At 37.4% G+C, this 27,446-nt stretch overlaps 1 protein-coding gene across 6 annotated transcripts in view; it reads left to right on the forward strand.

Moving 5' to 3' along the window:
* The window catches only part of Gpd2 (glycerol-3-phosphate dehydrogenase 2), a 194,802-nt gene that overhangs the window by 1,030 nt on the left and 166,326 nt on the right, over positions 1-27,446 (forward strand). For 2 of the 6 annotated variants that reach the window (XM_015479192.2, XM_048812291.1), the window contains exon 1: positions 12-217. The exons of 2 other annotated variants lie outside the window; for them this stretch is intronic. The gene's annotated coding sequence lies outside the window, so the exon portion shown is untranslated. Of the gene's footprint in view, positions 1-11; positions 218-27,446 lie in introns of those variants that run through there. 2 more of the 6 variants (XM_048812289.1, XM_015479193.2) reach the window with 1 other exon arrangement.

Here is a 27,446-nt window from a genome sequence, read left to right on the forward strand (position 1 = left end):
GCTGGACGGGGAGGACGGGAGTCGCCCGGGAGGCGGGCCGGCCGTGCAGGGCGCGTCGGGTTACACTCGCCCAGCCTGACCCGAGTGACATCCCCGCGCGCCTCGCTGCGAGCACAGGGCCGAGCCTCAGATCCTCGGGGGGAGGCTGACTCCGCCCTGGCTGGAGGAACTAGGTGCTCCTGCCCGCTGCCCCTTCGCGCGTGAAGATTAATCTCAGGTGTGTGTTTCCTGGGCGATCCCCCTCCTGGTCCCTGGGGTTCTAGGGGGGAGTGGTCCCTTTCTGATCCCGGCGATTCTTGTGGGGCTCTGGTGTTGCGGTAGGTGGTGGTGGCGGGAAACTGGAGAAGGATTTAGAATTTCTCCCCATCCACGGAAGACTCGTTCTCATTTGGGGTTTAACTGTTTACGTTTTGGAGGGGAACTAGGGTTTATTGCATTTGTAACACTTAGAAAAGTGGCAGGGCTTTAGGGCGGGGTTTGGTATCTCTGTGAAAGTATATGCAAACTTTTAGCTTGTGAATGTGACTAATCTGATAAGAAGGATTGTTGCTTCTTTCTGAGGCAAGGGTGGGAACCATTCTCGAAGGGGACAGAAGCTTCTTTGAGAAACTCAGCTTACCGGGGTGTGACCGTCTTTAGAGGAAACGGAAGGTATACACTGATGAACTTAAAACAGCCTCCACTTTCCACGTAGTAACTTTGATCAGCAAAAATAGATTTGCAAAGTGCTTTGGCAAGAAGGTGCATCTGGGTGAATGAAGTGCTGCTTCTCCAGATGGTCTCTAGACTGTCTTCCACCTTGTTCAGAGGAACATTCACTCTAGGAAAGCCTTCCTCAAAAATTCCAAAGTAATTTACAAACACATATTCGCACCAAGTCTCAGTGACAGGGACAACCCAAATTACACAACACATTATAAATATCATAGGAGGCAACTATAGAAATAGCTAACAGCTAATTTAGTCTACTTGTATAAATAGGTGAGGGAAGGAAGTTAGTAAGTTACACTGAGTTTTTATTGCTTAAAATTGTTAATATTTTGCATACATTCCAAATTTAAGAGATGTGATTTTTTTTTTCTTTTTTCTTTTGGAGTGTGGAGGGTAATGGTAAGCCTCACATTGGAACCAAGCACTTTGTCCTAACTACTGACTATTCCAAGTCTCTAAGTCCCACAGTTCTTGGTGACCATCATATGAGAACTGGATGTTATTGCCCAAGGGATACCACGTGCAGCCTGCGGAACCTTGCTGATGTGGGTCTTGAAACCTGGTGTTTCTCACAGGAACATTATGTCAAGTTATAATACTTCCTGGATTTTAGCAATTCAGCTCTTTCAAAATAATGTAGCAATACCTTAGTGAATAACACATAAGGATGAAATTTTAGTTTTGAGAATCCACATTGTTAGATCTATGCACTTTGATAGCTGTCACTTTATGTTATAAAGAATTTTTTAAAAAGACCAAATGAAATATATATTTTTCAATGGGTGCATTATAGAGATACTAAGCATCATTGAAGCTCTGCCTTAACCTCCTTTTGATTTATTAAAATATAAAGTTGTTTGGCTGGTCCATAATTAAAAAGAGGGTCACAAATATACCAACTGTCAGTAGGTTTAATTCCCTCCCCATTTAGTTTTTGAAATTGTTTAATATCATTTATAGCTCTTAAAAGCTGTATCATTTTCATTGGCAAACTATAATAACTCTGAAATTATCCATGTAGTTATTTGTTTCTGTTTTAGCTCCAGAATTGAAGTTCTGTGAGAGTAGGGCTTGGTTTATCTTGCACTCTTGCAGATCTCTGTTTATTGTGATGACTACCTTGTAATAAGCATTTAATAAATATTTCTCCAATGACTAAACTGGAACAAACTAGCTAAGTCGAAAAAACCAAAGATTTTGGCCTTAAGTGGCCTAATTAAATTCACTAAGCCTCAATTGTGTCACTGGAAAATAGGTATAATAATATATAACATGTGTAAAATTGTCAGTGATGTATCAGGCAGGCAGTAAACTTCAAAATACTAGAAGGCAGTTAACTGCTTTTTCCTTACGTTTTCTTTTTATTTTCATAAAGGCAAATTTGATCCTCAGCCCTGAAAAAAAAAAAGCCCCCCCCCCCAAAAAAATACAATTAACCCAACAAGTCACTTCTTGTGTGTCGTCCATAAATTATCCTCTCTTTCTTAACTTTAATATGTGTATGTGTCTTAGGGTAGTGGGAGGTTTGCCTAATTGCAGCTTTGGGTATTAGAGAAGGGAAGCAATTTTGAGATCATTATTTTTCTCTTTACTTTGGGAATATGTTGATGCTTTCAGGTCGGTTTTCCAAAACTTGATTCTACTTGTCAATACTTGGACTCATGGGATTGCCCTAAGTACAGAAACTGCTTCAGAAAGAAGCACTACATATCACATTGTTACACTCATCTTAAGTATTCTATAGTCTTGTGCAGCATTATGGAGGAATAAATGCTGGATAAAAAAGTACAGTTATACTCTTTTTGAGAAGCTTAGAGTTTAATAATACAGCACACATATAGTCATGTGCTGCACATCTTTGTTTTGATTAAAAAATGGACCACATACATGATGGACCAAAAGATTATATTACCTAGTGTGTAAGTACCCTCTATGATGTTTCCATAACGATGAGCTCAACAAATGAGGGATTTCTCGGAATGGATACCTTATTCTATGTCATTGAGGCTATCAAACAATATATATATTTCTGATTTTAAGTAGGTCAAGCTTGATTCTATTAGTTCATCAACATTTATGGGAAGAACCATTTAATAAGAGATATCTCCTCTTCAACTAAAAATTTACTGTCACATATTGTGATATTATTAGAAATATAACTTCATCCTGTTCCTGATACAAGAATTTCCAAGATCCTTGGAATTTCGGGAGTGATCCAGTGTCTTTTTGCATATTAATAGGATTACTGGTGACTCTCTTGAGCTCCTGGATTGCTTCTGGGTGGGACCTGGTTCCTGTAGCCACCAGTGATGTGATCAGGGAGTTGAAATTCCAGCCCTACCCTTGACTTCTGGGTAGACTGAGCCAATCACTAATGGCCAGTTGTTTAATCACATCTACATATTTAAAATCCAAGGTTATGTGGTGTGGAAAGCTTGCAGGTTTGTGAATACCTGGAAGTGCTGTCCAGAGAAGGCACGAATCACCACACCATTGCTCCTGTGCTTACACGGCGTAACATTTGGCTGCTTCTTTCTATCCTTATACTATCCTTTATGATAAGCTGTAAAGGTAAGTATTTTCCTGAGTTTTGTGAGCTGTTATAGCAGTTTTGTGAACCTGAGAAAGTTGTGGGAACCCTCAATTTATGGTCAAGTTGGACAAAACTAAGGATAACCTGGGGACTTAAGTCAGTTGTGATGGCTGTCTGAAATTGGGGGTAGGGGGAGGCATTTTTGTGGGTGTGAGTCCTTAACCAGGTGTTCTGCCCTCACTTGAGCAGTTGATATCAAAATTGAATTAAATCACAGGGTACTAAGTTGGTGTCCTCAGAGAATTGGAGAATTCTTTGGTTTGGAAAATCCACACATTTTGTGTCGAACGTGTTGTAAATGTAGGTGTAGGTTTTTTGAATATATATATATATATATATATATATATATATATATATGAATACAATTTGGGAGCACCTTTTAAATTATTCAGACAAAATGAAATCATGTGCTGTAAAAAGTAAAAACTTTTCAATAGTGAAATGCCGTTGCAATGTGGATACTTTTTGAACAATGACCATTTAATTTAGATTTTTCAAGCATTATGTTCTTCAAATAGCAATATGGCTTTTGTAGAATTTCATATTTGATTATGCATATATATTTTTTATAAAAAATTTTAATATAGAGGGAAAGCAAACTCTAGAAACCATAACACAGAAAACATTTTATGAAAATGAGGTTTTTAGAAGCCGCTAATATCAAATGGAATCGAGGAGAATGGCTTGGTGATGGCAGAGTGACTTGCTAAGAGAGTTTAATTATCTATCTGCTGGTGACTACTAAGACCAGGAGAAAACTTTAGATGTTTTTGTACATATTATAAGAAAAATATTTATGGTCAAGGTGACCAGTTTGGGGAAAAAATTGGTCATGATTTTATGCCATTATATAACTTCAATATAACACAACAAGCTTATAAATGTATTTCAAAATTGATTAAAACAATACACTTCAGAGTCCTAGCTTCACCAAAGTTGTTTCCCTTTTATTTAACCTGAAGAAAGAAAGGATGTTTTGTTTCATTGTGTTAATGTCAAAGCTGCTTTGATCATATCCCTCTGTGCTGCACCCTTCTGGGGGCCATTCCACCCTGTGAAATCTAGTTCCAAGTATTTGTTTGGAATTCAAGGACTTCTCTATGCCTCAGGGTTCTACCCTTATCTTCTCTAACATCCAGCCAAATAGGATTAATTGAACTTCCCTAAATCTACTTTATTTTTATAGCTACCCTATGCTAATGCTCTTCCTTTTATTTTGTCTTTTGAAGGCCTTACCCCTAGCTTCTAATTTCTTGAGTTTTCCTCCCAGTTGGGGTCAGAATTGTTTTGTACACTCCTTAAACTCTTCAAGTACTCTTTTGGTGCCACTCTGAAGTCTGTATACTCCTTTGTACTGTAATTACTTGAAAACATGAAACATTTCCTTTCTGTGGAAGATCCTGCAGAGCATAGGCTGTGTTCTACACGTTTTACAAACCTGTTGCCTAACCCAAGCTCCTTGAGCATGAGATATATCTAGTAAATAGGTGATTCTATGCTAATTTAAACATTCCTTAATTTTTCAAGAAATTAGTGATAGGCATGGATTTGTTGTGATTGTCCTGCAGATAACATGGAACAGATGTATTTGAAGATAATCAGTTAAACTGGGCCTCTAAGGTCTATTTCTTCTTTGGTCTTCATTTTCTCCCTATGTGTTTGGCAGTTTCAATATTTAAAGGGTATTAGGAAGAGGAAAGGAAATCACTGCGGGTGAACCAGTGTTATAAAAACAATTCCAGAAGAAAGGTAGAGAAACCTACTTGGTGTCCATTTCTGTCGGGGTTTTTAGGACTCACTGCTCTTGCCAATTTCTCCCTTTTTCTCCACCTACCAACTAATCCAATCTGTTAAGAAAGGATTTGTATGATTAATTTATAATAAGATGATTGATGAATTATGTTATCGACCTACTCATACAAAGATTTCTGAATTCTAAGGAAGCAAAACTTTGGGGACCATTTGCGAATGCCAGGTTGAAGGAGACTTTGGGGAGCAGCATTTACTTCTAAGCCTTCCCGAAGTCACATTATAGGCACTTCAGTATGACTTTGGTGTCTTTGTACCTTCTAGTTTCCTATTCTATAAAATGAGATGGCTGAATAAAATGAATTTAAAGTCCATAAAAAACAAGGATTGTTCTATTCTGATTCTGGTCCTTCCTAAGAGGAAGCTCATCTTGGCCAATGTCGTCTATTCCCCTCTGGACTTTGGTCTGACTTTCCTCTTCCTTCCTGGAAGTTGAGGTTTCTTTCTCAGCCTTTCTAGATGTGGCATACACACCCAAAGAATGCTGTGTTCCTTACATCTGCCTCTTTATGTTCACAGGACTAATCATAGCAAGTATATTTTTGTTTTTTTTTTAAAATTAGGTTTACTAGTATTAACCCATTTCGCATCCTAGCTCATCATTAACTAGCTGGGATACTTACCTGGAAAAAAAAAAACAGATTCATAAAACTTTAAAATAGAAGGAACTTTGGAGATTTAACCCAATAGTCTCCTTTTATTAATAATGATAAAAAATGATAAGTACCTATGGACCAATTGCTATTTTCTGGGCACTGTACTGAGCACTTTGCATTATTTCATTATTATACATCATTTTATTTATCAACAATGAGCCCTGTCATATCAAGGAGCAAATGGTGGTCCAGAGAAATTAAGTGCCTCACTCAAAGACACATAAGCTATTTGGTGTTATGACAGAAACTTCATGAAACCTGTGTAAAGAAATAACAAAATGAAATGATAATTCTATTCCCATGACTATTATGTATTTTCTGATTTTTGCTACTTCGGATTCTATTGCTCCACTCATTGAACAATTTAACATTTAACTTCCTAATACATCACCGTGGATGATGCTGAAGTTTTTGAAACAGTTGAATATACAACATGGCATGCTTGCCTAAAATAATACTCCTTTTGATTTGAGTTCTGGAAGCCCTTGACATTAGTAAAAGCTTCTCAGTCTTAATGGACATGGAAACAACCTGCAACTTGGTATCAATCTTCATTTTCCACTCCTGGGTTTGTGAAGGCTTCTGGGAAAATTAAAAAAAAATCATGCAGATTATGGGTACATACAAATTCATGTTGTTCATCTTTATCCATGAGGCAGTTTTTTTACTTGTGTTTACACGGGAGTTTTTTCCATTTCTTGCCACACTTTTTCCAAACTTGGGTCATTTTCTTTGAGTCTTCTTCTCTACCTGTGCATTTATCAGAAGATGACTGTTAGTGGTTAAGGCATACTAAACTTTTTTAAACAGAAAGAACTGAAAATATATACAAGCTTAAATGAAAATTTATTTCTTGTTTATGCCATAGTTTGGGTTGGTGGATGGCTTTTCTTGTCTTAAGATTGGGGTAGCCTGGATCCTTCTATTTTGTGATTTAGATAATCCTTAGGGCTCTGTTTTCAACTGTATCCAGCTAATTGAAGGTGAGAAGCATGTCCACTTTCTAAATGCACAATCTTGAAATTAATGTGTGCTTCTCATGGCTCTTTGCAAGTTCTTTCCCTGGGTACTGAAGTTCCCAGACTCTGTCCTTAGTTCTCTGTTTTTCTCTCAGTTGATGATTCTGCACCAAGTCTCTCTATATTCCTGATTCTGGTGATTTCCCAAATCTGCATCCCCAACCAGACTTAGAGATTCCTGAGCTCAGAGTCAGTGGACATTTTCACTTGGCTGTCCCATAGTCTTGATAGGACATTATGATTTTTCCCTTCTTACTCTCCATGCTGTTTCTCTTCTCCTTGAAGAGCAAAATAGCCTTTTCTCTCACCTTCTACATCATCCATTAATTTGTTGTTTATCAATTACCTAATATATACTGGTCATTTCCCCACAAATTAAGACTAGTGGTTTACAAAAGAGCAACTGTTCTTGTTAAAGAGTTTTGATTCTACTGGAAGGAAAAGAAGTAATTGGTGATTAAATAAAAGAGAGACATGGGAGACATATGAGTTCAAGGAAAATAAACTTTAAACTTGGTGGTAGATTGAGATCTATTAAGTTTCCGGTGGTTGCTGTTGAAAATTACCACAAACTTTGTTGTTTAAATGAACAGAAATTTATTTTCTCATGTTTCAGGAGACCAGAAATCTGAAGCCACTTTCACTGTTCCCAATCTTAAGCGCTACTGAGCTCTCTTCTGAGGCTCTAGGGCAGAATCCCTCACCTCTTCTAGCTTTGGTGACTTCTGACCCTCACTGGCTTGTAGCTGCATTACTTCATTTTTCCCCTGCTATGGTCAAAATTTCTCTCCTGTTTTACAAATCACCATCTACCTCCCTCTTAAAAGATATCAAGTTATTGCATACAAGGCCCACTTAGTAATGAAATATAATCTCTCCATCTCAATATCCTGATGTAATCATGTTTGCAAAGTCTTTTTGTTTTTGTTTAAATAAGATAAGACTAACAGGTTCTGGGGATAAGGATGTGGATATATTTTGGGTGCCATTATTGAATTTGATACAGTGTCCAAGAAAACTTTAAAGTAAGCAAGGATAAGGTTTTGTAAGGTTTTGTAATCCAAGGTAGGATGTTTGGATTTTGTTTTTGGGTAACAGAAGCCTTTGGAGGATCATATGAAGGTGAATGAAATGATGTGGTTTTGCTATAAAATAGTGTCTCTTAAACTTTTTATTATTACCCTCTGAGAGGAAAATTATAATTAAAATTAATTAAAAGCTTGAAGTGATTTTTCCTTAATATTATAGTATTCCTTAAATACTAAGATATGAAGGTTTTTGTTGTTGTGGTGTAGAGTTGAACTATACAAGACCAGAAGTAATTATACTATATGATAATTTTTATCTGCCAAGAACCACTGTTAGTGGCATTGCTTCTATTGAGAATACATGTTATTACAAATTTCTCTGGCTGCTAAAAACATACAGGATTATGGGAGGTGGGGGTAAAAGATTAGAGGCAGAACTTCAGTTGAGGGCTATTTTACTTGCTCAACTGAGAGTAATCATTGTGTGGGCAGGCATTATATTAAAAATGGAAAGAAGTGGATAGATTTAGGATTTTTTTTGAGATAGAGTTATGTGATTGTTCTCACTGTTGTGGTACATGCTTGTAGTCTCAGCAGTTCAGGAGGTGAGGCAGGAGAATTAGAAGTTCAAAGCCAGCCTTAGCAACTTTGTGAGGTAGGCCCTAAGCAACTTTATAAGATCCTGTCTCAAAATAAAAAAAATAAAATAAAATAAAAAAGGACTGGGGAATATGGCTCAGTGGTTGAGCACCCCTGGTTTCAATCCTTGGTTACCCCTCAATAAATAAATAATAATTTGGAGGGAGGAAAGAAGAATCAAAATAAAGGTTTTTATTTGCTACTTGAGCAACTGAGTCGATTACTGGGAAATGGAGAATTGGGAGAGAAGCAGACTTAATGAAAGAAATGTGTTGTTTTGGCAATAATAAGTTTCAGGTACTTATTAGACAATTTTCTGAAGATGTCATACAACTGGATGAATTCAGTTTGGAGATTGGGAGAGGGATTTTAGCTGAGGTTACACAGAAGTTATTTTCATGTAGCTTGAATTTGATACTGGAGGGAGTTCCTATAGAGAATGTATTGAGAAGGGGACCTTTGGAACAAATATTATACATAGGAGAAGGAGCAGTGACCAGGGAGTAGGAAAGAAAGCAGGGGAGTGTGATGTCTCTGAACCAATAGTTCAGAATGTTTTAAAAGGGAGATAGTTCTACTGTGTCAGTGATGCAGGTAGCATTTGGTGAAATGAGGTCATTTGTGATTTGGGCAATCTGACATAGTTCTTAGTGGACAGACTGGGACAGAAGCTTATTGGATTAAGTTGTGGAAGTGGAGACAATACTTAAAACTCTTTCAAGAAGTTTCATTGTGAAGGAAAGCAGAGAAATTGAATAATTCTTGGTGGGGATATTGGTCAAGGGAGTGTTTGTTAGGAACCGAGGGTTTTAGAATGAATTTCTAGCCTGACAGAATGATTAAGTAGACAAGAGAAACAGGAGAGAATGATGGATACTTGTAGGAGTAAAATTCATAAAGAGCCAGAAAGAGAGGAGATCCAGGGCACAAATGGAGGGGTAAGTCTTTATTATGAACAGGAACATTTTTATGTATGTATGTATGTATGTATGTATGATTTTAGTTGTAGATGGACATAAAATTTATCTATTTTTATGTGATGCTGAGGATCAAACCCAGTGCTTCACATGTGCTAGGCAAGCACTCTACCAATGAGCTACAATTTCAGCCCAGGAATGTTTATTTTTAATAATAGAAAGGACTGCAGAGAGAATGGGTACAGGAGTTATAGGATGTAGTTTGACTGGTGGGAAGTTGGAGGCTTTACCTGATTTCTTCTGTTTTCCCGGTGAATTAGGGTGATGTTGAAATATGGGACGGTGAAACAGGTTTGGGAAGAAGGATGTGAAATGTAACAGGATTGCTAGTCAATATGGATTTCCCATTAAAGAATTGCAGCCAGGAGTTTAACTTGAGACCAGTTGTGGTTGTCTATTTTTCTCCAGGTATTATTTTCAGGTGTTTGGTTGAGGATGTGGAAAAGGCAGATAGTTGGTTTAACCAGTTTGGGGATCTTCGAGGTAAGAGAGAATCAGGAAGAGAGCAGGGAAAGCATTAAAGATATAAAGAGAGAGATTACAATTTTGGATCTTTACCTAACCTGTCAGAGAGGGGGTGACTGAGAGTGAAACAAATAGTAGTGAATGGATTGAAGAACCAGATAATCCAAGATGTTGGAATGGAAATACCAGAGTAGAGTAGATGAGTTGAAAAAAGAGAAGGTGACATTCACAGCATGGGGTTCTTGAAGCTGAAATCTCAAGCTGGTGCAAACAATCATGCCCAAATCAGAGGTTATGATAATGACAGTAGGTGACTGAGATAGATTCAGGAATAGTTCATCATAGCTGAAGAGGTTGAGGAATTGGAGTCTCCCTGTAAATACAGAAAATAGAATGAAGACAGAGATGAAACTGGAAAGGGGAATAGCCAGGTGTTAATGTCATAGTGAATGAGGGAACACCTAGCAGATGGGTAGATGACAGCAAGAAAGGGTAATGGGTAGTAAAGTCTAATGGCATGAATGTCAAAATGGGTAAGATTTTTGAAAGATGTTAGAGGAAAAAATTGAAAAGTGAACTGGAGAGAAACTTAATCCACCTGCAGGTTGGGGGATTTTGGAGATAGGAACAGAGTTGTTACTAAAAGTATTTCACAACCCAATGAAAGGGGAAATCACAGGAGCAGAGCCTTGGAGCCTTTTGCAAAGCTAGGCATTAACTTTTTAATCATTTGATCATAGGAAGGTGTGAGAAAAAGGCTAGTTATGAACCAGCTCAGATAATTTGATATTTTAGTTGTTGGTACAGAATCTTTATTTACACTGACTTTAGACTTAAAAGTGAGAATAAAAATACCATTTCCTTGAAGGGATGGTGAGCAAACAGTGTTATAAGGGTTCAGCTTTCAAAATTCAGGCTCTTACCTTTCTCATCCTGTCAAAAGGAACATTGAGACAAGGTAATTGAATTTACTAGGCATAGATTTTGAGTTTGAGGGAGTGAAAAGGGAAGAATGGAAGGGTAGGCAGGTGAGAAATGGGTTGGGCTTTCGGTGGACCCATGTGAAGAGGATTGTTGAGGAAGCTGGGTTAGACCAGGTGATGTCTTGAGAGGGTCTGAGTGGGGACCACGTGGCAGGCAACTCTGGGTGACATGGCCAAGACGAGCAAAAGCTGTCTCAGAGTACCTTCTGTGCAATCTAAAGTGTATTTTGTATGTCCTAGTTCCAGGTCCAGAAGATTGGGCCAATTGTAGGATAAAGGGCTCCTTGGGGGACTGTTCTTGTGTGGCTAGTAGCACCTAGGGCCTTTTCTCAGCCAGGAGAGTGGGTAACCCCTTGGGGAGTGGCCTTCTGGTTGGCATTAGCAAAGGACTGCTGCTTTCAGGGCAGGTATTTTAGCAATCCTCCCTCCAAATGGCATTCGAAGTGTTCTCTATTCCACTGTCATTAGCATTGTCTTAAGACCCTTGGGAGTTTGAATCTGGATGTAGTCTAGTCTCCTTGTTTTCTTGCTCCCAGATTCATGCCCTTTGAGTTAATCTCACAGCACTGCTGTAGAGAATGGAGCATCAATTCAAACATGATTCTGTCCAGTCCTACTAGGAATATTGTGAGGATTAGTAGAACATACACATCAACTGTAACTGTCCTCATCACTAATCTGTAGCCAACAAATAGGTGTGCAAACTTCTCTTGGCAATCTGTTGTCTACTGGTCAAAGTCCAAATTGCTTTGAATTCTCATGTGGATCATATGAGATATGCAGCAATTACCCCACCCTACTCTTTTATTTTCATCTCCTCCTCACTTATGACTGCCTTTATCACGTTGAGCTTTAGTCATCCCACATACCACACCCCTTGTTCTTGAACATGCTGTGTTCACTCATATCATTGCTTTTTTGCTCAGAGGCAATTTGGACCTCGTGGATCTTCACTATCAGAATTAAATACTGCTTTCTCTACACACCTGTCCTGATGATGTTTCTACCTCCTTTTCCCTTCGGGGATAATTACCTCCTGAACACCTTGCCCAGACCTTAATCATTTTTATGTATTTTAGAATCTCCTTTTCTAAACTATGAGTTCCTTCAGGGCAGAAACCATTAATTATTCATTTACAGATTTAACGTAGTAGTTGCTTAATAAATTTTGTAAAATGGATGAAAATACAGTACATATTTGCATTTACATATTGCCTTTTGTGCAATCTAAAGTGTATTTTGTATGTCCTTTTTCAACTTCCTTTTTTAACAATAGAGGTAAATGTCCTGATGAGGTAGAGGCTAAATGCAGGAAATATTTGGTGTCCATGTGGCTGTCCTTAATTAGGATGGAATGCCAACTTGTGTTCTTTTACTGAGTGACTTTTATTGTTTGAGGGATTTTGTTCACTCTTGTCGCTGCTTTATGGTGAGTTTTAATCATTAACTTTTTCAGTGATATATCCAAAGAAATATAAATATCAAACAAATGTGGTTTTCTAGTGTACTGAAATATAATTGACAGGGATTTTTGCCAGTGCCCACTTACAATTTGAAGGGTTGGTGTGGACAGCAGGGATTGGTGATATTTTGGTTAAAAGTCCAGTTCTTGTTTTTTTTTTTTCTTTTTTTCCCCAAATGTCGATTTCCTTGATCCCACGGTAAGTAATTCCATGTAATAAAGAACTAAAGAATATAAATGAGATATCAACAATATGAATTTAGTAAGATGGGATGGGCAAACTGGAAACGAGGGCAGGAATGACTCACTTGTTGCAGATGGTTGGAGATTGGTGGGAAGGGGAGGGAGGGCAAGGGTGGACAGCAGGTGGCTGAGGAGTCTGAGGAATGTAGAGGATCACGTGACACAGGTGATAGTGGCTTGGAGGACACAGTACATGACTGGCCTGTGGTTGGCATGCTCTGAATAAGTGACCAAGCAAGACCCGTTTTTGGCACTTTAAGATGAAGTCGTTGACCTTTGTTCCCAGGTTTGTGCTATAAAGTTAACCAAAGCTGTGGTGTACATTTTTATATCCCAAGATCAGCCCATCACTCTCGAAGGGGCACATTCTTGGAAAAAAAATCACTTGATTTCTTTATATATATATATATATATATATATACACACACACACACACACATAACATAGTTGACTACTTTCGTGGCCTTTTGATTTTATATTAATATTTTTTTCTAAGGGAGGTGGTATGCAGAATTTGTGATAGAATCAGCAACACTCCAGCTTCTGTGAGCTAAAAATAAATACCAAGAGATATCATTTGGAATAGAGCATGAAAAACCACTCTTGTGGGACACAGTTGTCCCAGAAACTTGGGTGAACTCAGGCCACAAACCTTTGGTCAGGCTTGTTACAGGGAATTTTTAAAAATCCGCCAACTAACTGAATGACGAGCAGTAAAGATATAAACACTGGACTCCACGTGATAGGAGCCTGACCCAAAGTGAAAGTTGAATATCTCCCTCTGACCTCTGTAAGAGGTAACCCATGGCCCAGATCTGCATTACATACTAGACTTCATAGGGATTTATTTTAGTAGAACACTCCACAAATAAGGGTATCTGTTCTGTTTGAGAGAATGTTTGTTTTGGAGAGAGATGCTAAAAAATGCCCAAGAGGATTGTTACCACATCCTGGGAGCATTAAGTGCACTTGTAGTCCAGCAAGTGCAGACAGAGGCCAATGCAGGTTTGTTGCTCTCTGAGACTGGGCTGTTTTTGTTTCCTGCTCTAACTGCTGTCTTCCATGTTTAACTACTGTCGTCCATGATGGCCAATTCTGCACTGCAAATGTAGACCATTTGCCAGATTTAGAGCTCATTGTAGGTGCTCAGTAATCTTAGCAATGGGAGTCTGTGATGGCAGGTGCATTTACACTGCATTTACATTCTCTTAAATTCTGTTTAACTTTTGACATTGATGAGATTGTATAGATGATGAAACCAAAGCTCATAGTCGCATAATTCATAAGTGGCTAAGTTGCAGGTCAGCCTAGGGATGTTGGTATCTGATGCACAAACAGTGAATGTTCTCCTGAACATGACAGTGATATCATTCAAATATGTCAGGACAGCGCCTGTGACTGACTGGCAGCATGCTGACTGTACCTAGAGGAGTGGCTGTGTCCTGCAAATGAGTATTGCATTGTCACTGAGAGGGGAGAAGGAAGGTAGGCCCCTTTTGGAGGTATGATCTCCTTTCTCTGTGTATCTGTGGGCTTCTTTTAGGGCCTGGCTCAGTGCAGGGTTCCCTTGGGTGTGTTGCTGATTGATAGAAGAGATTCTGTACATAGTTGAATGTTGGAGAATAACCACATCCAGGAAGTTTGATGAGATTTGCAATGATTTGATTTGTTGTGATAAACGTTAAATCTCCCAGAGGACGTAATGTACAATATCTAAAAATGTAGGGCTAGTTGAGGTGAAGTTTAACTCAGGTTTAAATGGTTATTATGTCTGATACTCAAGGCAGATTCATTCTAAGGGTGGAGACTGTTCTTCAGAATAAGGCAGATAATTCTGTGACATTTTCTAGTTCTTGCTTCAAGATTCCTAATAAATTGCAAAGGCAACATATCTTTTTTCTTTTTCTATGTGGGTCTTTTATTCATTAAAGACAAGAAAAGTTGTGCAACAGAAAAATCACTCAAGTAATGGTCAGAAGATATGAGATTTAGTCAAATGTCAGTTATCCATCTGCATGCTGCTCTTTAGAGTTCCTACTTTTTTTTCCTACTTTTCTCTCATATATGCATATATAGTTTTCCCTTATTATAAGAATAATACATGTTCATTTTAGAAATCTAGAATATGATGCATATAAGGAGAAAAATAAAAATTACTTACAACCCTACTTTTCAAAGATGAAATTTTAAACATTTTGGGGGTTATATCCTTCTAGTTTTCACATATGTGTTTGTGTGGATATGCACGTGTACTTTAAACAGAAACACATACACACACACACACACACACAGGTACCTTTTTATCTACTTTTGTTCTCTTCATTTGCCAATTATCCCATCCCTACTCATAAAGAATTAATTCCTAAACAATAAAGATATTTTTAGAATTTCTAACTTATTTAATAATATCCACATATTTCTAGAACTTTTTTCACTTTATTATAATAAGTGAAAAAAGTTTTAGAAATATGTGGATATTATTAAATAATATGTCAATCAGAATGGGATAGGGATATACTGAGGGTAGTCTTTTTGGCATGGTGAATGAACTTACTCTCTAGTTTGGGTGGGAAAATGGGAGGAGGCCCCAGAAAACAGAAGGCGAGGGCTGTGGTGTCCAGCAGTGCCACAAAGAAGGGTGTGTACAGATGATCTTGACCTTTCATGTGAGGAAGCTAAAGTCCAGAGAAGTCAGCTAGGAGGCTTTGTTGAAGCCGAGACTGTCATAAAGTAGGGTGACATCTCTGGTGGTAGTAATCTCTGCAGAGTACTCAGCTGCCTCAGAACATAGTCTGATAAACAAATCATGTTGCCAGCAGCTGCCAAACTAATGGCCAAGGGAGTCTGCAGAAGTGCACTGGGTCAGGTCAGGCTTGAAGGTGGCCATGTGAATATTGGAACCTGGAGTTTCGACCGGAGTCTTATTAGAAATGCCAGTTTTTGTGTCACTTGCCCGCTAACTGCCTCATGGTAAGCCCAAGGGCCCAAGCTATGAGATAAATATTTTGGATTAACTTTGAGTTTCCCTTAACATTATCTTGAAATTTCTCATTGAGGAGAGGCTGTTGAGTATAAATTGCTAATGTGCTCTGCTGATTTCCATCAGCTGTGTGATTTGACTGACAACAGTGTGAACCTAGCCCGCTGGGGTCTGGTGAATTGCATCCGCTCTGCCAGAGTGTTTCTTGAGCTGGAATTGAAATGCACGGCCCTTTAGTTTCCAGTGTGATGCCAACACTCAGGCAATTGACTCGTGCTCTTCAGTCTCCAACAGGGGGAAAATTATGAAATAAAATGGGGATAGACCAGGCATTCTCCTTAAGATTCAAACCCATAAATAGAAGTAACTAATCATATGCAGTCTCTCTTGCCCACTAATTCTCTACTCAGCTGGGTCAATCCGTTTCACTCCTATCCTTAGCTTCCTAGCTTGCTGCTGGTGGGAAATGTCCTAGGTGCCTTTGCCTGTTGAATTGTGACTCAGGATTCTTTTCCAAAATGGGTTTAAAATCAGTTCAGGTTATATTGAATGTGTATGTGTATGTGTGTGGAGAGTCACCTGTATACAGCCCCAGCCCAAGAGGAAATAGAAATCACTTTGCCTGTTTGTATTTGAGAACCTCTTTCAGTTGACACTTCCTTGTTCCTGGCTTGTCAGTCTGAATGAAATGGAACGATCTTTCAAGTATCTGAGTTGAATAGATATGTATGTTCAAGATTACCTCTGAAGTGTATGTTTTCCTACTGTAGATCCTGTTTTTGATTGTGGTTTGCCTTTTTGACTATTTTCTCATCTAATTTGTTCACTCTTTATCTCTCCTCATTATGTCCTTTTTTTTTTCATACGTTTGTTTAATCATGAAGATGGCTAACAGTGTCCTTAAGGAAAAATCAACTGCTTTTACTTGTTATTCTAAAAGCTGTCCTCTACAATACAGCTGAAGTGTTTTCTTCTTTCTTTCCCTCCCTCTTTCTCCCTGACCCATCCACTTTCTCCTCTTTGTTTTCTCATTCCTTCCTTCCTCCTTCCCTCCCTCCTCCTCTCCCCCTATGCTCTCTCATGAATTCCTTTGGATCATTGGATGATTAAAACTTTCCATTGACTTCTTATCTATATCCTGTCAGAATAAAAATCTTGCTGGGAGGAGTTCGTATGTGATTTGGCACCTGTCTGGCTTTCTGACTTTCCTGGAACATACTGCCCACATCATTTACTCTGTTGCAGTCATGGTGGCCTTTCAGTTTCCCAAGAGGCCCAACATGTGCATGCCAGGTATCTTTGTGTGCCTGTTGCCTCTCAGGAGACCCTTCTGTCAGAGGCCTGTGTGCTGCTCTCTCCTTTGTAATTACATTTTCCTGTGAACATTTTATGTGAAGCAGTTTCCTCAGCTCCCATTACTCTCTCACTTGTTATTTATATTATTTTTTCATTGCACTTGTCTTTTTTGAAGATATTAACTTTTAATTTTTGTCTTCCCCAATCCATGAGAACAGGATTCTATTCTTCAGTCCCTGGAGCTGGGCAGGGGATACAACAGTTATCCATTCCTCCTAGGTGAATGCATGCCCCCAGAATCAGCATTCCTCCTTCCAGCTTCTTTCCTTGGGAAGGTCCTTCAGTGATGCTTTCCTCAGTATGTGATGGAACTTGTGCTTTGGTTAATTTCCAACAAGATATAATTTTTTAAATCATTTTATTGCTCATGATAGGTGTGTTTTCTATAAGGTAACTTCCAATAAGGAATTGTGTTTTTTTAGGAGTGGCAGATAGATTTTTTTAAATTCATATATTTTAAAAATTTTCTTTAAATCCTAGAAAGCATGGGGAAAATGTTCTAATTATTTCTAGAACAGAAGCAGATAGTCTTGCTACATTTTTTGCCTAAGATCATGTGGGTTTATATAGATGAGGCAGAATTTGAAATATGAATTTGCTTTTTAATGCCCGGATGGGCACATGTATCTGGTTTGAAATTTCTAATATTTGTAAGAGTCATGGATAATTTGTTTTGTCCATAGCATGTATAGCAAAACCCATAAGTTATCTGGTAAATTCCTCTAGCTTCCAACACAAGCAAGAAGGGGGAGAAAGTCCCTTGAATAGTTAGAGTCAGAATGTTGAAAATCCAAATGCAGATAAGTAGCTCCTTTTGCATTATTTGGGGATATTTATTTGTATTTGAAGTACAGTTTTAGATAATTTGTTTCTCATTTTTTTTTTTAAACCACAGTGAAGAAATATCATAAAGCAGGTAGAGAGAAAATTCAGATGAGAGCAGTCTGAGTTGGGGCTGCATAATGAAGGGGTTAATAGTGTTTTCTTTTAAACTGTTCCTGAGGGTATCACTCTACCATAGCATGTAGTATGGATGATTTTTAGGTCATCAGTAATTAAATTTAGGGTTAATATTTTTTATTCAAGAAGAAAAAGTGGGAAAGTGGTGGGATGTGCATTTTTTTAAAATACTTTAGTGCAAAATACTTTAGGATTTTTTTTTTTTTTTTTTTTAATCAAAACCAAGCTCCACTCAAATATAACCTCTTGGAAGACAGGAGTTCTGTGTTTGTTCTCAGTTGTATGTTCAGTGCCTGGCATGTGATAGATGGTCAGAAAATAATTATTGAATGAAAGAATGAATGTAAGCCTTAATTATGCAACAGTGCTAAATAAAGAGGACAGTAAGACAATGCCACCTGTGTTAGTTAGCTTTTTGTCACTGTGACAAAATACCTGAGAAAATCAACTTAAAGGAGGAAAGATTTATTTTGGCTCGTGGTTTCAGTGTATGGCCACTTGCCAGTAATGAGGAAGTACATCATGGTTGAAGTTCATGACAGAGGACAACTATTGTCATAGCTGCCAAGAAGTGAAAGAGAAAGAAAGAGAAAGAGAGAGGGGGGCAGGGGTACAGGAAAGGTATGGGGACCTAATATTTCTTTCCAGGGCACAAGACCAGGGATCAAACTTCCTTAGACTAGGCCCTACCTCCTAAAGCTTCTATCATCTCCCAGTAGCACCAAGGAAGCTGATGAAGGCTTTAGCACATAGGTCTTGAGGGACATTAAGACCCAAACCTTAATAACACTACCTTTTATGCATGGGGATCCTCACCTCCCAACACACAGAATGAGTGAAGAAAAATCATAAAATCATTAAATGTTAAGATATTAAGGTAAAGTAGCTTCAGACATTTTCAGGGATACCTCATTTATGGTTAAATGAGAATCAGCAAATTTGAATAATTTGCTTGAAGTCACAAAAGAAGTTAGTGAAAAGAGAAAGAATGACAAGGGAAGTCTTCCTAATGGGTCCTTCCAGAATGCCCCCTGGTGATTTTATCTTTTAATCTGGTATTTTGGGAACTGAAAGAACACAGAGTTCTTTTCATCTTTTAAAATCAATGACAGCTGTAGGGAGAATATTGAGTAGAACTTTTTGTCTTCCCCTTATGGTATGAAAATTTTAGACTGTACCTGCTGTGTCACCTTGGTACATAGTATCTCATGCACAGTGCCCGGGCTTGTTTATAGACTAGTACTTGAATGCTTTCCACTTAGGGTATATGCCAGGCCTTCTACAGAAGAAAAAAAAAATTTGAAAAGGAGAGGGTTGGAGAGGATGCTTGGTTAAGAGGGGAGAATAAGATTTTGTGATTAAGATGATTCAGGCCAGATGTCATAAAAATATGTTCATTATTTTTGCAGAGGTGAAACAAACATAGAATATTTCTTCACTTATTGGTAATGGGTGGTGGTGAGGGGGGTGGAGCATTTAGAGAGTGTTATATTGTTTGCATATATTTTTGATGCGATTTTTTTGCTGTATGAATTAATTCAATTGCTATCTCCTATTTTCTGATACTTATTTCCTAGAGTCCAACATTTTTAGGGAATGCAATCACTTAGCAAAATAATACAAAACATAATTGTTTTGGCCCTTGTACATTTCAGATTTTTTTTTGCAAGTGTATAATGTGTGTACAATTTATATATATATATATATATATATATATATATATATATATATATAATTAGCTATGTAGAGCAATGAATTTAAGTGTAAATTTCAGTAGACCACAGGGGAAAAAGAATGCAGGATGTAAAATGTGGTTAGCTTTGTTTCCTGGGGATATTCTCAATCTCAAGGAAACAGAAACTAGTCTCCCCACCTCAACACACTTCTTGTGCTCTGCTACATTTCTTGACTGTTCTTGACTTGAACATTAATTATTTGTGCAATAATATTTGTAATAGAGCTGTATTTAAACTTATAAGTAATTTTTTACAAAGTACATAAATTAATTGAAAATATTGTGTTATAATTAAGTATCATAAAACTCATATTTTTAAAAAATGAACTCAGAATTTTATCAGTTATAGTCAATAAATATTTCCCAAAACTTTCTTAGTCATCAGTGATAAAAATAATGAATAAAAACTCAGAAAGTCAATTGACATTGGCTTTTGTGGTTAAAAGAAAAGGCAAAGTTTCAAAGTTTTGTTTGTAGTTATTATATATGAAACATAATTCTTACACCTTCTACATTGAAGCTATTTTAGAAGGTTTCAGACCAGTATTTTGAAGTTCCTTTGAGTTTTTTGTCTTCAAAGAAAAATGTTTATATTTAGTAACTAATCTTTCCAAATTCATAGTGCTGTTTAATAAACAGAAGATATTTGAAATCTATAAAAGATTAAGATCTAGGTAAGATCTGATCAAGATTTAGGTAACTAGAATTTCATTATCTGAGGTACCCCTTTCTCTGAATAAATTCTGTATCATCTAAGCTTTTCAAAACCACAAAAGTTTATAAGGTAAAGGGGTCAGATTTCTTCTTCTTTGGTTGGGCTGGGGATTGAACCAAGGTGGCTTTACCACTGAGCTGCAACCCCTGACCTTCTTCTTCTTCTTCTTCTTCTTCTTTTTTTTTTTTTTTTGAGACAGGGTCTTAGTAAATTACCCAGGCTAATCTCAAACTTGCCAATGCTGGCTTCAAACTTGGGATTCTCATTCTCATGAGTAACTGGCATTATAGGGGTGTGCCACTGTGCCGAGTTTTTGTAGCCTATTGTTTAGTATGCAGTATCTTCTATGACAAAATAAATCACAAAATATTATTGAAGTTGATTTTATAATTGCTTGCGTGTAAAATCTGAAAAAGAGTTTGAGGTGCCATAGGAATGGCACCATAGGAATGGCACCTGTTTTCCTAACCCAGTAGTAGGGTTAATAAAAAGGTAGGAAGACTGAAAAAAACAGTACAGGACTAGTGCGATTAGTCTGACTAATGAACATTTTAGTGTGATCCATTGATGACATTATTTTTTCCTCAGGGTTGAATCAAAAAGTGTTTTTTTATACCCACAGGACTCTTTTTAATGCTAAGTCAGGCATTTCCTGTTAGTTGATATATAGGTAGCAAGTTTGTTTCTTTTCATACTATGCACACTGTATATTCAGTTCTCAACCTGTCTTATGTTTTTATAAAGGGTGGGCATTTTCAGCATGGAATGTTCCTGGTTTTTATTTTTAAGGGTCATTTTTATTTTAGGCTTCTTGGGGTTACCCTAAATTATATATATGATAAACAAAGAAGGCAGAAACATATTTTAATGGAGATTAAAAATAGGATTCTATAGCTTTAAGAAAAAAATCTATGAATTTATCTAGAATGACAAAAGACATATTAATTTTGATTTTAAAATGAATTTGAAATGGGAAAAAAGTTTACTCATATAACTATCATTATAATTTTTATAGTAATTCTATGGAATGCAAATACAATAGAAACCATTCTGTTATGAATTAGATTATGATCATTTGTACTTAATGAATATACATTTATTATTAGCTGAGATGGGCTTCATTGATTTCTTGTAATCCTATGGGAAACTTCATGAAAATAAGGAAAAAGGGTCAAATTTATGACTCTGTAATTCCAGAGAATATTTTAGAATTGGTAGAAAATGTAAGTAAATAATTTGGCCTTGGAAACAGCATATATTTTGTAAAATATTGGATCTTAAATAATAAATGACAATTGGAATGTGAGTGTGTTCCTCTAAGGCCCCTTCATTTTGGTATATTTTCATTTTGGAGGACTTCAAAATAAATGCTTGGTTAATGATTGTGATATTGTGTATTACATTAAAAGAAAAATTGCATATCAAAAAGCTATAATAATGTTTGAGACAAATTCTTCAGAAAGAGACTTTCGATTAGCTCACTATAAATGGATATTGACCTTATTTTCTCCTTTTATTTTTGTTCCTTTTACTTATACTGTTTGAACTCTGATTGAGTGCCTGAAACCAGCTCAGCTTCTTTTGGCCAACCCTCCTGTCGAGCTCCCAGACTTCTGCCCTCTTTTGAGGCCAAGGAGTGGTCCTGGGCTGACCTCTTTCTCAGTCATCCACAGCTGTGGGTATATAACTGACCTAAATTTAGGCGCCCTAGAGAGACTTAGTAGGAAACTTTTTTCCAAATGTACTTTCTGTCTTGAAATTGTATGAATTGATATAAAGAGTGTTTGTTTTCTTTCACTTTCTCTTTGTTTTATGATTTTGGTCACTTTTTTTTTCTTTATTAAAATTATCTCCTTTTGTTAAGACCCCTGTTCCCCAGCTCCTGCCACCCCCCTGCTTCCCATTGCTTGGGTTGTGCCCTTCTGGCACAGGATTCCCTAAGGAAATGAGTTGGAACTAGAGGAATATGCCCTTCCCTGAAGGTCTTCTGGTTGTGTATGTACTATTCACAGTACTGGTGCAGTTTCAAACCCTGGGGACAAAGGCAGGGTTTGACACTGTACCAGCACCGTGAATACGTTTTTTTAGCTTTTTGATCACTCATACACCAATAATCTGTACATCCAGAATCTGAAGATTCATTATATTTCTAACTTTCCTCTGACTTTTCCTTGGTTCTTTCCTTTGTCTTTTGTTGTCAGTGAAATGCTTTTCTCAGGGACCTCTGAAAAGCATTTTTGTTTGTCATTTAATGTCCTGCTCAGGGTGTGTTTTCTTTATAACTGAGGGTGATTGAAGGTAGGTGTCTGCTGTTTCTCACTTTTTCCCATTGGGGTTATCTCTGGTGAATAACTCTTCCATCCATTTCCTACCAACTCCTGGCCTAAATTTTTTTTAAAAAAAGATGTTTAAAGTAACCAAACAAAGATCAACAAAAATAGATGATTCATTTTCAGTTTATGGTCTAGGACTTTTGTGTTTCTTAAGAAAAGGCTGATATGTCTCTAATATCGTCTATTTCATTCATCTATGTCTGACAACTTTCAAAAGCATGCTGGAGGGCTGAGGTTATGGCTCAGTGGTAGAGCACTCCCTAGCATGCATGAGGCACTAGGTTCGATCCTCAGCACCACATAAAAATAAAATAAAGGTATTGTGTCCACCTACAACTAAAAATATATATTTAAAAAACAGTGTGCTGGAGGGCTCTCTGTGTGTTTCTGTAGGAAGTGTTAGGTAAGATGTACGTGGTGAAAGTGCCTGTCTGGGAAGCATCACAGGCAGAGCTAACCCTTTTCTCTGCTGTAGGGTGAACTTTGGGGAAAGAGAAGGACCTCTTCTATACTTAGTTCATGGTGTGTTTTGATTGCTATTGGTCTGTGTGAGCACTTGATCAGTATTTGTTTAATGTGTCTGAACCCTGAGATACTTCTTCAAGGAGAATTGTACAAAGCATCTGACACCATATTAACTGGAATAATAGAGAGTTTGCTTTGTTAAAACATATCTAGTTCAGACTACTAAGAAAAATCTTGGCTTTTCCATTTACAGATGGGCTGCTGGGTGGGAAGATGGGAAGATGTTTTTTTGAGTTCACTTTGTCATCTTCCATTGTGCTGTGGACTTGCTGTCAGGGTTCATGATTATAAACTTATTGAGTAGGATTTTCTCTAATGGGGTCCTGCACTTTTATTTTATAATTTCATGTACTTTCCTCTTATAGGATTTATATGTGGGTGGACCATGAGGCTTGTCCCCCCTCATGATGTGACAGTGTGCATGACTCAAAGTAGATGAAGGGGCAATTTTCCATGCCCATTTACAAGGTGAGGATGGCTGTGCCACTGATGTGTAAGGACCTATTGCTACGTTGGATCTGCTTATATGCTTAGTTTGTAAAAGGCACAGTGATGTAGCATATTGGTACCTCTAGGTTATATCCTGGGATTTTATTTTATATGTGAAATGCCTCATATGTCTGGGTTTTTCAGTGTAGGGAGTCAGAAAAGCATGGAATGTCTTTATATCTTGCTAGGAACCCATGTCCCAAGGACTGCAAGGCTGGTTGAATTACTAATCTGAAAATGATCATCAAGCTCTATTTTTCCCTCCCACTGATCACACTTATAATAAGATGGTAACAAATGTGCTTACTCATGGCTGGCAAAAGAATCAAACTACTGAGAAGTTCTCATTTTTTTTCTTTAATTAATGGAGGTCAGAAAAGTCATGGAGACCAGAAGGATCATGCTGATTTCTACACAAGAGCCCAAATAGGAGGGTTTTGTAAATTGAAGGTACCCAGGACTTCTTCCACAGATGAATGATAAATCCATATGCATGTATTCTTGTTTATGCTAAATTTCCATCCCAAAGAGTAAGGCTGCTGGGAGAGAGAATATAGGGTAGGAAGATGGGAAGAGGAACTTGAGTAGGCTCTTCACAGAATTCAGGAACCATGACATGTGCTGCAGTCAGTTTGCTTGTGGCATGTTGTTGACAACTTCTGTACTTTTCAATTGGTGGTTATTACTTGCCTTTAAAAGATTAAAATATGTGGTAAAGTCCTTTAGATATGTGATAGAGCTCAGATAGCAGCCTTGTCTCCAAATGGAAGGAGGCATGCGTGGGGCAACTATGTGTATGAAATTGATGAGATCAATTGGACTCATTGTTGAAGTCACTCTGTCCACAATGAAAGTCCCCAAAGGACACTTTCTTATGTACACATATGAATATACCACAGTGAATCTTACCATCATGTATATCCACAGGACTAGGATCCTAATTAGAACAAGATACATGCTTATATAAATGTATCAAAATAGATTCTACTGTCTTGTATAACTAAAAGGAACTAAAAGGTATCAATGAAAAAAAAAGAGAGAGGAAAAAAAAGGACAGTAAAGAGTTCAGTTGAGCTGGAAGAGTTACAGTAGTCAGTAGGAAACATGGGTCAGTGGATCTTGAGAAGCGGCAAATCTAGTTTTTGTTTCTAGGCAGAAGTTTCCTGCGTCCCACCTTTCACTCTGACTACTTTTGTGACTGTTAAACCCACAGAGCCCACTGTTTGTTGTTTTCTTTGAGTAGGTGTTCTATAAGCGTCTCAAATTTCCTTAATTTCAAACTAAGCTCCTTTTCTTCCTTTAAACCTGCCTCTTTTTCTAGATGTTAATATTGAAACATGGGGGCTAATTTCCAGCTACCTAGGCTCATATCCCTTATCATATTCAGTTTCTTCCCATTTCTTTATGTAGTCACTTGTCTGGTCCTGTCATGGTCTTAACTTGGGAACTTTCATTAAAGATGTCTGCAAATCCTTGATCTTTGCATTTATACTTTTAGATGTTCCTTTAAACCAGGCTCTTGTCCTTTCCCATAGGGACTATTTTATTGCTCTCTACTTCAACATGAAAGTCTACTTGAACACTGTTTATAAATATGAAAAATGGAACAAAACATCTTGCTTCTTTGATCTACAACCTCAACTTGCCAACAGATTATTCTCAAAATACCCTACTTAACATAGGTAGAGTTGTCCTCTCTTGTGCTCTGGGATGGTGCTTAAAACCTCATTTCCAGGGCTGGGGCTGTAGCTCAGTGGTAGAGCCCTTGCCTCGTAGGTATGAGGCCCTGGGTTCGATTCTCAGCATCACATAAAAATAAATAAAAAAGTTAAAAAGCGAAAAACAAAAACCTCGTTTCCAGTCAAACTGCATGACCCCTGTATGCCTCTGCGATATTGCTGCAATAGTACTCCCTCTCCTCAAGTAGTCTTTCTCTAGGCAGCCCTTTCTCTACTCATTTTCCTCCAAACCTTTTCCTTTCTTCAAGCTCCTTCTCAGATATCCTGTCTTTTTTGAAATCTTCTTAAATTCTTTGAGTCAGAATCATCAACTTGCTCCACTACAATCATATAGCACCTTACTTCTTTTCTACAAGAGTATTTATAACTTTCAATATAAGCAGAGTAGTTTTAAGACATACTTACAAGACCGGATTTGCTATTTCATTGTACAGATAGATTGTGAACTCCTTGAGGCAACTAATAAATGTATTTAGAGGAGGAGCATTTTGTTTAGGTTTTGCCAATTGAGCCGATTTTTGTTTTCCTTGTAAGAATTAGAGGGCTGGTTTGTGCCTAAGTGAGAGCCAAATTGGAGACAATGTATTATGTGTTTTAATTAATAGGCTACAAAATATGGACACCGAGGTATGACAACTAAGTTCATTTTAATTTTGGATCATTCTTTCCCTGTGGTTTTCTTATACTTTAAATTGCAAAAGGTGAAGATGTGTCAATTTTTTGGCCCCACTCTTTTCTAACTTCCCTTCATGGCTTTTACTTAGAAGGAAATGCTGTAATCATTTTGAACACTTTTCTCCTTACAAGGGAATGCAAACGGGTTCCTATCCACAGTGTATAATTCATGTTTATCTTATTTTAAATTTCTTAAAGGTTCTTAAGTATCTGGCAGAAAGTTACTGATGAATACTTTTCTACAGGTTTCTTCCTGGCTTTAGAAACCTGAATACTGATGGTCTGTACACCTTGGATAATTGAGATTTGGCCTTTTTTGGGGGAGTGACAGCAAATTATGGTTGTAGTACTTGGGGGGAGTTACTTTATGAGACCAAAAGTAGGGCAGAAAGAACCACCCAGTATTTGAGGCCTGGACTCAGTCATGGTTTTCTCTCACTATGGAGTGACTTCAGGAAAACCCCCTCATTCTTCTGAACCACAGCTGCCTCTTTTATGAAATTACTATTATTATTATTTTGCAGTGCTACTGATCCAACCCAGGATCTTGAATGTGCCAGGAATACATGTTACCACTGAACTATAGCCCAGTGCTATCAAATTAGTTGTAGTGAGGGTGAAATGAGCTGATATGTGCAAAAATTTAAAAGCTTGATAGCAATTATCTAGTACACATTCAATAAATGGCAACTATTGTCATTGTAACATTCAAAGCACTAACAAAAATAATGATTATCTTAGAAGAGCCAGATCAAACTGATTGATTCTGTGTTTTTGTTTTTAAAATACTTGCAAGCATGGTTTTTTAAATTATAATTAGCTAGATGATCTTATAGAAGGATTTGATCAGAGTAGAAATAATGATCCCTTAAGCATAAGTAATTTTATGAAGTTATCTAAAAAGGAAACTCTTTATTGATTATAGTCAACATTATTGCTAATTCTGGCAATATGTGAATGCAGTTTTTCACTAGTGTTAGTGGCTCATTGAAAAAAATACATGAAAATATCACCTTTTGCAAGTGTTGTTCTCAGACAAATCAAATTGAAACAATACAATTAAGTGGGTAGGGAACTCACATTTATGGAAGGACTTAGCTCCAAACTTGTCTGGCTGAATGAGCAACTTTGATTTTTGAGACATTTTTATTGACTGTGTTATATATAACATCCCTCAGGTGTTCATGTTGATGTGTGGTATCCTTTGTGAGATCATCAGTGACATTATCAACAAGACAGAAGCAATGATACTAAGCTAAGTTTAATCAGCCACAACATTCACATCTAATGGACCACCTGGCTGCTGTTGAGATGGGGTAGGCAAGTGCATTGTTTAGGTAAATAGAGCTAGTAC

The sequence above is a fragment of the Marmota marmota genome, unplaced genomic scaffold (assembly GCF_001458135.2).
Source record: "Marmota marmota marmota unplaced genomic scaffold, marMar, whole genome shotgun sequence".
Lineage (NCBI taxonomy): Eukaryota > Metazoa > Chordata > Mammalia > Rodentia > Sciuridae > Marmota > Marmota marmota.